The 10639-nt window shown below is 39.6% G+C and overlaps 1 long non-coding RNA gene across 4 annotated transcripts in view; it reads right to left on the reverse strand.

Annotated features, from left to right (window-relative positions):
- LOC121490447 overlaps positions 1–10412 on the reverse strand; it is a 142457-nt gene extending 132045 nt beyond the window's left edge. For 3 of the 4 annotated variants that reach the window (XR_005987678.1, XR_005987679.1, XR_005987676.1), the window contains exons 1-5: positions 10243–10412; positions 6197–6351; positions 5348–5445; positions 4154–4247; positions 3472–3567 (exon numbers count right to left, since the gene is read on the reverse strand). This is a non-coding gene — a long non-coding RNA (uncharacterized LOC121490447). The remainder of the gene's footprint in view (positions 1–3471; positions 3568–4153; positions 4248–5347; positions 5446–6196; positions 6352–10242) is intronic. The other variant, XR_005987677.1, reaches the window with a different exon arrangement.
- Between the last annotated feature and the right edge of the window lie 227 nt (positions 10413–10639).

Raw genomic sequence — 10639 nt, forward strand, 5'->3', positions numbered from 1 at the left:
ATAACTTGTGTTCCATTTTACACTACCCCACATAAATCTAGAGTAAACACCACAGAACATTATGGAATTTCACTGTATTGTATTGCAGGATCATAGACGTGTGAATACTCTGTGACAGATACTGCTGGATGTCTGCCCAGGAAATCACAACAGCATCACCACCATCTAGAGTACAAGAAGTCTTATCTCTAACTCTACTAATATTTGCCATTATACAGGTCTAATTTTTGTAAATCTCCTGGGCATTAAGAGATATCTCTTTCTTATTTTGGCTTTCAATTATCTAATTATTAATGAATTCGAACATCTTATCCTTTAGTTGCTACCACTCACTTTTATCCTTCTGAAACTTGTGAGTTCATATTCATTCCATTTTTCACAATTGGGTGACCTCTTTCTTTTGAATCAATAATTTCCATAAGTCCTTTATATAGTCAAAATATTTGTTTCATTTTACAGTGTCTTCTGTATCTTTAAACTATGATTTCACTCTGTGGTATGTTTTATTGAGCAGATATATATATATATAATTTTGGAGTAACCACACTTAGTTGTTCTACAGAACAGCTTTCAAGAAATACATTATTTTCCTTGTTTAAATGCTGTTTCAGAGGACAGGAAAAAAAGAGAAGTCAAAACAACTCACTCATAGAATTAGAAGAGTCTGAATTTAAACAATCAAATAAGATCATTACGAAAAATATACTCCACTTGAATTGTAATACATTACAAAATACTAAACACCAATAAATTTAATACTAATAAATTACTAACTTTTCCTAATAGTGGATTAAAAATAAAATGATTAATGGTTTATTAAGAAAATTCAAAGATAGTTCAATATTATCTATAATTCAATTATACCTCTAGAAGGAGAGCTATTGCAGGATTTTAAATAACAAAAATCAACAGGCAACACATATTCAAAGGAAAAGATTTAAGTGGATTCACTTTAAGGTTTGGAAAAATAAAAGTATTCCTGTTATCTATTGTGTAATGTAGTACTGTGGGCCATTAGCAACTGCATAGGCAATAAAAGAGCTATGAGGTGTAAGACTAGGAGAAAAGTCAAAACTTCATTATTCTTCCTAGAATATTAAACAAAATAAGGCAAATTATTAAAACTAAAGAGAAAATCAAACCAGATTGCCCAACAGAAGATAATTTCCTCCAAAACTAATAGTGTTCTTTGACTATATAAAAATGACCTGGAGACAATTTGAGAAAAACTAAGATTCCGTTACAATGGAAAAAAAAAATCCCCACCAAACAACCAAACCTATTAATTATCTGGATATTAAATTGTCAAAGAACACATGAAAACTCTTTGGAAAGAATTTTAAAAATACATTTAATGACATAAAAGAACCGATTTAAGTTTAGCCCATCCTCATAGGTGAAATGGTCTAACTTTGTAAAGTTATTAATTCTGGTCAAATTATCCTATAATTTCAAAACAGTCCTTATCAAGGTATCACCTGGATTTTCAAAAAGAAACTTGATAAATATTATAAACTTAAATGTAAAAATGAATATCTTTGAAAAAAAAAGTCAAAACTGGGGACTTGACCACTAGATATTAGGACTTTGAAGCCATGGCAATAAAAACAGTTTTATAGTTCTAAAGGGACAAACATAATAACAGAACAGGCTACAGAGAGAGGTCAGGGTTGGGTGTCCACAGGCTGCCCTGGTCTCTGGGGAGAAAAGCAATTGGCCCCTAGATGCCTGCAAAATTAGAAGCCTGACCCTCAGGCAGCAGCTTTTAAACTATGCACATAGGCCTCTTTCAGGAAAGACTGGGAGATGGGCATTTCTCTGTGTCTTCTGTGCTGAGCCCTGGCAGGGATAGCTGGTCAGGAACTGTTTCTTTATTTGGGTTGCTAAGTTTTAGATATCATTGCCAAAAGAGACAAAGTTTTCTGTTTCTTTTCTGCAGGCTCCAGAATAGCATCTGACTTTTTATTTGAAGACAATAAGTCAAGTTTCTTGGGAAATGATTTCAGTTTTAAGGCAGCCAGTTCCATACACAGAGAATTATGGACTGTGGAATTGAAAGAGACTCTGGAGATGACCACTCTGGACAGTTACCGAGGTAGGGAAGGATGCTCCAAACCTGCTCAGTTTGGAGGTCCTAGATGCAGAGCTGATGTATTTACTCAGTGTTCTTATCTTCTGAGGTATAGTTAGCTCCTGTACTGCCTTGGAAATCTCCAGCAGCAAATAGTTTATGTATTCCAACTTGCAGGTGGCAATTATATTGTAAAATTCCAGGTACATATAATTTTCTTCTATGTTTAACCGAAGTGTCCTTCCTCCTTGACCTCGCTTAGTCACTGATTCAAAAATTTTCTGTCAGCAACAGTACTTTTACTAACCACTGAATGCCATTGTTTCATATCGCTGATTTCTAGAACAGCAAAAATGAAGCTCTTCCAATATCCTGTAGAACTTAAAATACTGGCATGATTTTGGATTTTGATTCTTTCAACCATGACTTGGTTTTCAGACTTTCTCCATCTTGGTTTTCTTCCCCGGGATTAAGTGTCCCCATTAAAATATGGCACCCAGAACTGAACAAAATATGCCGGATGTGGTCTGAGCTACAGAGTGTAGGAAAACGATTACTGGTTGTAATTTAGACAAAGGGCTTCTACTAATGCAACCTCTGAATTGGACTTTTTAAAGGCATCTGCCTCAGACTGATGGGTCTTATTAAAGTTGTGGTCAGCTAAATCCTCCAGATCTTTTTCACATGAATTTCTGCCAAGCCAAGTTTCTCCATCCTGTACTTATACAATTAATATTTGAACTTTTATACAGGACATTGCATTTATTGCTATTAAATTTCATCTTATTGGAATTTGCTCAGAATTCCAGCCTGTCAGAACATTTTTGAATGTTGATTGTTGTATTTCTGATCCTTTCCAAATTTGTGCCTTTCAGATTTCATAAATTTCCTTTCCATATTGTCATCAAAATCACTGGTAAACAGGCCTAATGAGGCTGGGCCAGAGAGGGAATGAGTGGTTGTCCACTGGCAAATGGAGACTGAAATAAATTATTTGGGCTGATTGTTGAATTCAGCTGACCCACTTTTACTCAGCTTAAATTTCATCATGTACGTTAATTTCAGAGGAAATACTACTGGCTATTTTATTTAAATCAAGTTGTTTCTGCAGATGATTGACCAACTTTATAATATTATTTGGAGAAAAAAAGAAGTTCATTCATTCACTAACACCTACTGTGTGCCAGGCAACACTGTATGCTAGAGAAGTGCCGTATGCCGTTATAAGGGATTTGAATTTTAATTGTGAGGACAAACCATTAGAGAGTTTATGAGGCACAGTAAAATGATCTGAGTTCAGGTTTAAAAGATCTCTTTGATACTAGGTAGAGAATAGATTGTAGAAGGGCAAGAACATGAGCAGGGGACCAGTTATGGAGAGTAATTGAAGAAACACCTACTTCTGTGACAGAAGGTCTAGGTTCTACTCTCAGCTCCGCCACTGATGACAAAAATTTAGGGAGAGACGTTCCAGCGAAAAACAGGGCTTCCCTTACCTGTGAAATAAAAGAGCAAGGTGCTTTGTGAAATAACCTCTACAACACTTACCAGCTCTAATATCCCACGTAGCCACAATTGGATCATCACTAGTTGATTTGTTTTCCGTCAACCCCAGAATGTTTCAGGCTCTACCACAATGCCACCTTCCCTTGGTTTCTGACATCCATAATCCTCCCTTACTTCAAATCGAGACTTTCTCTATTGCATGTGATGCTTCAAAAGTTGTGAGGGTTGGATCAACATCTGCTAAATCTGTATGTGGGCCGGTAATGCGGAACTTACTTCCAGCAGATATACTCTTTTTCACGAATCCCTCACTTGGATGACAATCTTCATTTTACATCATTTAGCTGTTTTCTCTCTGAAGGCCTTCCTCCTTCTTTGGCAGGCCATAGCAAACTAAGAGCTGAATAGTTCTGCCTTCTTGTTATTGACTGTATATTTGGACGTTGTTATATCTGTATGTCACTGTAGATGAATTTGCCGCTGCCACAGCTATCATTGGAGTTACACAGGGCACACACCAGAGGATGTATTTCTGCAAAAATTAGCTAAAGAGACCTTCTTGCTGCATAGGCCTACCGTAGACCAGGAGTAGTCTCTCCATCTTCAGGAAGAAGTTCATCTTCTGCTGGGTTGTATCATCATCACCTGCATCAGCAGCAACATATTGTCCCTGAAATACATTAAATGTGTAGTATATGCCTGGTACTGAGCTAAAAGATTTATGTGCATTATCTCATTTTATAGGGCAATTTATTCAGACATCTACTCATTCATTTGATTACTATTTATGGTACACCTCGGATGTACCAGATACTGAGCAAGCACAGGGACGTGGGGGTAATCCAAGCAGTTGATTTCCTGCTTCGTATTGTGTGCAGCTAGAGGGAAAAGATAAGCCCTAAATAGGTGATCATAATGAAGTAGATATTATTTTTTGGAAAAAATGCAAGGTGTATAGGTGCTCCTAAGAGATGGACCCACTAGATAACTCCACTTTTTGCTATTTTCTGAATACACCACACACTCTTCTGCTTGAGGATTATTGATTTCCTGCTCCCATTATCTAAGGCTCTCTTCTAGAAATCCATATGGCTTACTCCCACATTTTAGTCATTCAAGTTACAACTTATTATATTGGTGGAGCCTTTTCCTGCCACCTTACTTAATGATGCATCTTCTCTCCTCATGATTTTCTATTCTTTTAGCCACCTGATTTTTCCTCAGGATTCACCAACACCTGAAGGAATATGTATGTCTCCCTTCAACCTACACCTCCAAAAAATAACTTGCATGAGACCAGAGACTTTGTTTTATTCACTGCCACTTCCAGAGTACAAGGACAATAACTGGCATGTACTAGGTTCTTGCTTGATAAATATCAGCTAAATGGTTGACTGATTGAATGAATAAATGACTGGGTGAATACTACATGAGAGCCTAGGCACAAGCTTCAAATTCACCAGGCTGTGCCATAGATCAGGGCCTTGTGTTTTGCCCAACGTGAGTAAAAGAGAGACAAGCATCTCTGGCTTAGAAAATGGCCATTTCACATTTGTGTTGGAGGATGGTTGTAAGTCTAAAATCCTGCACAGAGAGAAGAAATAATCTTGAGCAATTTTGTGAAAGAGACAACAGGATTTGTTACAGACAGGTGTTGAGCTGATGAATGAATGTGCACATTTACTAGCAAATGAGTGCATGTCTTGGTTTGTTCCTTATGTAAGATTATATGCAATATTTCCATTTCCCAGTGTCCTGTGAACCTCTTACCCTTTCCTGGCCGAGTCAGTTCCTCTTCTCGTTTTTCCTAGCCCTCTTTCTACATATATCTGGCCCAGATTCTGTCCTCCTGTGTGAACAGCAGAGGACTATAAAAAGAAGGCAAGATCCAAAGTCAAATAGCAACAAGGGTCACAGAAACACACAAAAAAATCAGCTGAATGAGAAGCAGTGTGTGGCCTTTGGGAAGCAGCACTGGGGAAGAGAGGAAGGAGCCAAGGGCAGTCTCTTTTCCTAGGCACAAGCTGGCTAGGAAACAAACCAACTTGATAGGGGAGGTATTATCTCTAGAGGTAGAAAGTGAAGAAGCAGAAGGGGTGCAATTGATGAGAAAAATCGGGTCCTCACATGGAAAGGCACACCTGGCTTTGGGAAGTCAGGAGACACAGAGATCAAGAGGGTCATAGTAAAGTCTGCAGGGATACCAATAGATCATTAAGGGTGTCCCAGCAACCAGGAGGAAGAGAAGGCAAAAGACCGGAGTTGTGAGGGGAGGGTGAGGGGAGGTGGTTTGGGGAATTGAGAGCATCCCAGAAGAAAGAGCAGAGCCTGGATGAGATCACTCCTCCTTTGGAGCAGACCCTGTTTTTTCCCCTTTGCATAACAAGAATCTCAGCATCTCACTCCCTTTCTTCACAGGAGGCAAGGTGAGGTGCCTTGGCAGCAGCAATATTCTTAGGCATCACCAAACAACTGATGAAAAAAATACTCAAACTCGTTTGTGGGCCTCACGAAATAAAAAATATGGTCTTTTTTTTCTTTGTTTTTTTTAATCTCCCTGGATTTCAGCTATTCCAGTATTTATATGCGGACAGGGCCTCAACTTGCAGCTTCACTCACCTAAGATGAAGGAAAGGCATAGTGGGAAATTATGCTGAAGGCCTGTTTTTAAATGTAAATGTACAAATGGGTCTCTCTGGAGAGTCAGCAGAGTTAAGATGTCTTGGCAGGTAAATATCAACATGAGGCCTTCTAAGTCCATTCCTTGTTTCTTCCTTTAAGAAATAAGAGATAATGTTCAGTGAATCACCAGATGGAGAATTTGTTCAGGCAAAATGGCTTTGCAAGTTCCCTTGTAAATCGCCTCTGGCTTCTAAAAAACAGTAGCAAATGTGCCGAAGACTGAATTAGCTAGAACAGAAGTTTCACTTTTTCACTACGAGAATTATCTGGGCCTGAGCAAAAACCTGGACTCCCAGAGTTGGAAGGGATGTGAAAAGACTGTCAACCAGGCCTCTGGTTTTAGTCAGAAAGGCTTAAAAAGTTAATGAAACAGTGTGAGGTCCCCTTCAGACAGGAGAAATCCATTCCCTTTATAACCTTGAATCTGTACGAATTTGCTACCCACAGGATGTGGATACTGAGGGAGCGACATTGACCTCTACATGATACATTTTGCAAAGCCCTTGCAGAGGTTTCCAAATGGCCTGACGTCTTTGGAAGAAGACAGCCATTTTAAAGTTGACGGCAAGAGATGAGACTCTTCTAGAAAGCCTGAGGTTGGAACTTTGTCTTGTTTTTCACACCTTTCAAATCTTCCAGAAGATAAGATTTGGTCGAAGCTGAATTGAGCAAAAAACACTGTCTACGCTGAAAGATCCAGACCACCCTATAGCTGCAAGGCCTGCATCTTGAGCATATTCAGCATTCTGAAGTGTTTTCAGGAAACAAATGCTCATTTAGAGTATTGTCTTAGAAGTTCCCCCCCGTTCCCTCCCAGGACTCCATAGGGCTTTCCCCTCACAAGACTCCACAAATGGGGGTTCTGCTGAGGAAAAGACTTCCACCTTCAGTCCTCCTGAAGTAGAAAGAGGAATTGATTAAGTCATGGGACAGGGTGGGAAAAATAGCAGTTGGCTATTTTTAAGCTGCACCTTTCAACAGCTTGGGTTAAAATCAAGGCATTGAGTTAAAACCATAGAGCCACCTACCCAAAATTTACTGGGCTTTACATACATGTATTTCTTTTCTTGAAACTAAAGCTTGCACTTGGAGGAGGGGGAAAGCCTGAGGGGATTAAGGACTGTGTGCAATTTAAATTCTTTTGCATTTAGTGACTTTTTCTGGTTAGGGAAGGATTCAGGTATTTGGATAATTTCATAAACCATTGACTCTTTAAAGAGGAATATGAAGAAACATATGCCAATTGAGTTAGAAGCTGGGCATAACTGTGAGATAGATATTAGTCCCTTTTACCAAAATGTGGTTTATGAGGCTTTTAATAGAGATTAAATTGGTGGAAACCAGGTTTTACCTTATTATGGATTTGATAGTTTCTACATTTATCTCCCCAACGTAATACTGAACTGTTGGACCCAACGCAGAGTCTTTAACTCTGCATAGATCACCTAGTTCCATTTTACAAATAAGACATGACAAATTTCTGTATACAAAGCAAGACAATTCAATGGTGATTAGCTATTTCTTTCTATACAAACCCCTCCTGCTATCTCTGTTTCTGTTAATGGCCCTAAGAACCCTGGTGTGTAACTTGGGGGGTCACTTTGAGGTCTATACTCATGTCCCATCCTGGGATGTTCTTCACTTGCCAAAACTCTACCCATTCAGTGAATATTACTGAGTTATTCTCACTGCTAAAAACTCCTTATAGACGGTGATATATATACTATGAAGAAAAACAAAGCAGACTAAGGGGAAACGAATGACAGGTTTGGAGGGATGCAAATTTTAGAACCGCAGTCAGGAAGACCTGTCTGTCTGAGGGGGTGAAAAGAATGACCATTTTAAAAAGCAAAGTGAGGGGATCCCTGGGTTTGGCGCCTGCCTTTGGCCCAGGGCGTGATCATGGAGACCCCGGATCGAATCCCACATCGGGCTCCCGGTGCATGGAGCCTGCTTCTCCCTCTGCCTGTGTCTCTGCCCCTCTTTCTCTCTCTCTCTCTCTGTGTGACTATCATAAATAAAAAAAAGATTAAAAAGAAATAAATAAATAAAAAGCAAAGTGGGCAGAAGCTGGTGGCTTTCATGAATAGCAAGGGGCTTGGTGGTTAGAGGGAAGTGGGAGGAATTGTGGAGAGGCAGGCAGGGGCCACACATGTGGGGCTGGATTTTATTTCAAGTGTGAGAGCAGTGGATGGTTGTGACAATGACAGTGATGAGAGTGACAAAGTGCCACTCCTCATGGAGCTTCCGCTCCAGTGGGAAAAGAAAGAAGATGAATGAGTACACCAGATGTGAGCTGGTTCCTGCTTTAAAAAGATTGCACCGCATTGACATTTACAAAGTCATGAATTCCTGGGGCTCCAAACTGCTGAGTTTTTACCCCAGTCAGCAGAGGGACATTATCCACCTTGAACTTTCATCTACTTGAGGGTAATATGTCAGCTTTTCATTGCTCTGCAGCATGGATTTAACGCTCAGGATGGTATACATATTTTCCAATCTACCTTTGTGTAGAAAATAAGATTTGATGTCTTCAGGGCCCTCATTAAGTCATTATACAAAACTGATTCGGAGAAGACTCCCTTTTCCCAAAAGAAATGTTTCATGTATGTTTGCTTTCCGATACTGGTTCTTAAGATGGATGAAATTATGACTTAAGCTATCAAATGGGAAATCTTGATGATATCCTGTCTAAAAGGTTAGAGGAATGTGTGTGTGCGTGTGTGCACATTGTCTGCCATCATCTATGTGAATTCAACATAAATGAATTAATGAAGGAGGATATGAGAAGAAATGAGCTGAGGCTGCTGTTTCTGAACTTCATTGTCTTTTGGTCTCTCTCTCTCTCTCTCTCTCTCTCTCTCTCGGTTCACTTAATGTAATTAAGTGAATATACTCCTGGATGAAGTAGCCCCCTCCTTCCTCTGTCTCACGTGTTATGAATCCCCCAGTGGTGACCACGGAAGCCAGCGGCCTCTAGTTCCCCCACCGGATCTCTCAGACCGCTTACAGAAGAAAGGATGGCACTAGCCAACTGGTTAATTTCTAGTATCATTCTGGAACCGTCCATATTCTTTGACCCTGTTTCCCTCTATCCAGATAAAGAGGTGAAAATCAGTGCCTAGTGAAATAAAAACAGATCTACGTTCTCATTACTCTCCAAACCACAGAGAAGGAACTGGGTCAGACCACTTGGCCTGAAGCTGCTACTTCTGTATAATAGCTTCAAAGGACTACCCTGGGCACCCATGGTTCCCCACAGGCCTTGTAGCAGCGATGATGTTTACAGACAGAAGAGGATAGGACCCTGATACAGAGGCAGGAGGATGGAGCCTGGGGGCAGTGGGGGGCAGTGTCAGAGGAATGACAGGTGGAGACAATCCTGCAAAGGAACCGAGCCTTCTCCCTATGGCTTTGTATCCCCCTGTACAGGTCCAACACTTTTTTTTCCATTCAGTTAAACTCCTATTCAGCTAGGAGGAACCAAAGAACCAAAAGGCTTCTTTAAACAAAGGAACCCAGAGGGTGGAGCCCAGACAGGTTGTGATAAAGGCCATCCTTCAAAAGAGAAGTGATGAGTAACAGAAATGCTAGCACCCTGCTTCAGTTTGAAACACTTATGTGGCTTTTTAAAATTTATTTTTTGGGGGGAGGGGGTGTTGTGAGGGGAAGTTGAATGAAGACAAGGAGGAAGGCAAGTACCCACTTTATCCAAAGCCCGGGGGATTCGAGGTCCCAAGCGATGCCAATTTTGTACAGTTCGTCTGAATGAGGGCTAAATAATAAAATCACATTATACAATGCAGAAGTCAAGCCAGAGCAATGAATACAGAACAAAGGTACTTTGGAATATGCCATCCTAATATTCCTGTCTGCGCAGTTTAGTGTTCTTAAATGTGTTTTATGTTTAATGAAAGAAACAATGACTTTCAGTGGAGGGAAAAAATAGATCTTTAAAGATAATCAAGGCCTTAACTACCTACCTTAGGTAGCTGAGAAAAAGCTACTGTACTCTTTATTTTTTAACACTCCAGATATGTAATTTAATGCAGGTCTAATGACAGTCTCAAACATGGGGCTTTAATCGAAATTGTTCAAGCTCAGTACTGTGACAGGAACTCACAAGCCCCCAACAGTGCTGTCCATTTTCTCAGGTTCTGTAAGAAAAAAGGAAAGAAGAAAAAAACCTCTTGAACTTATGTTGCTATTGATGTGTAATATACAATAAAAAAACAGTTAAATTTCAATTACCCACAGGTAATTATAATTTTATTGTTTGACTGTACTACAGGGATTTTTGTAATTCCCAAGACTAATAATTTTCTATAATTTTACAGGTTGTCAAATAAACTATTAAAGATTATCTTTGAAAAGGCGTCT

This window comes from Vulpes lagopus, chromosome 5 (assembly GCF_018345385.1).
Source record: "Vulpes lagopus strain Blue_001 chromosome 5, ASM1834538v1, whole genome shotgun sequence".
NCBI lineage: Eukaryota > Metazoa > Chordata > Mammalia > Carnivora > Canidae > Vulpes > Vulpes lagopus.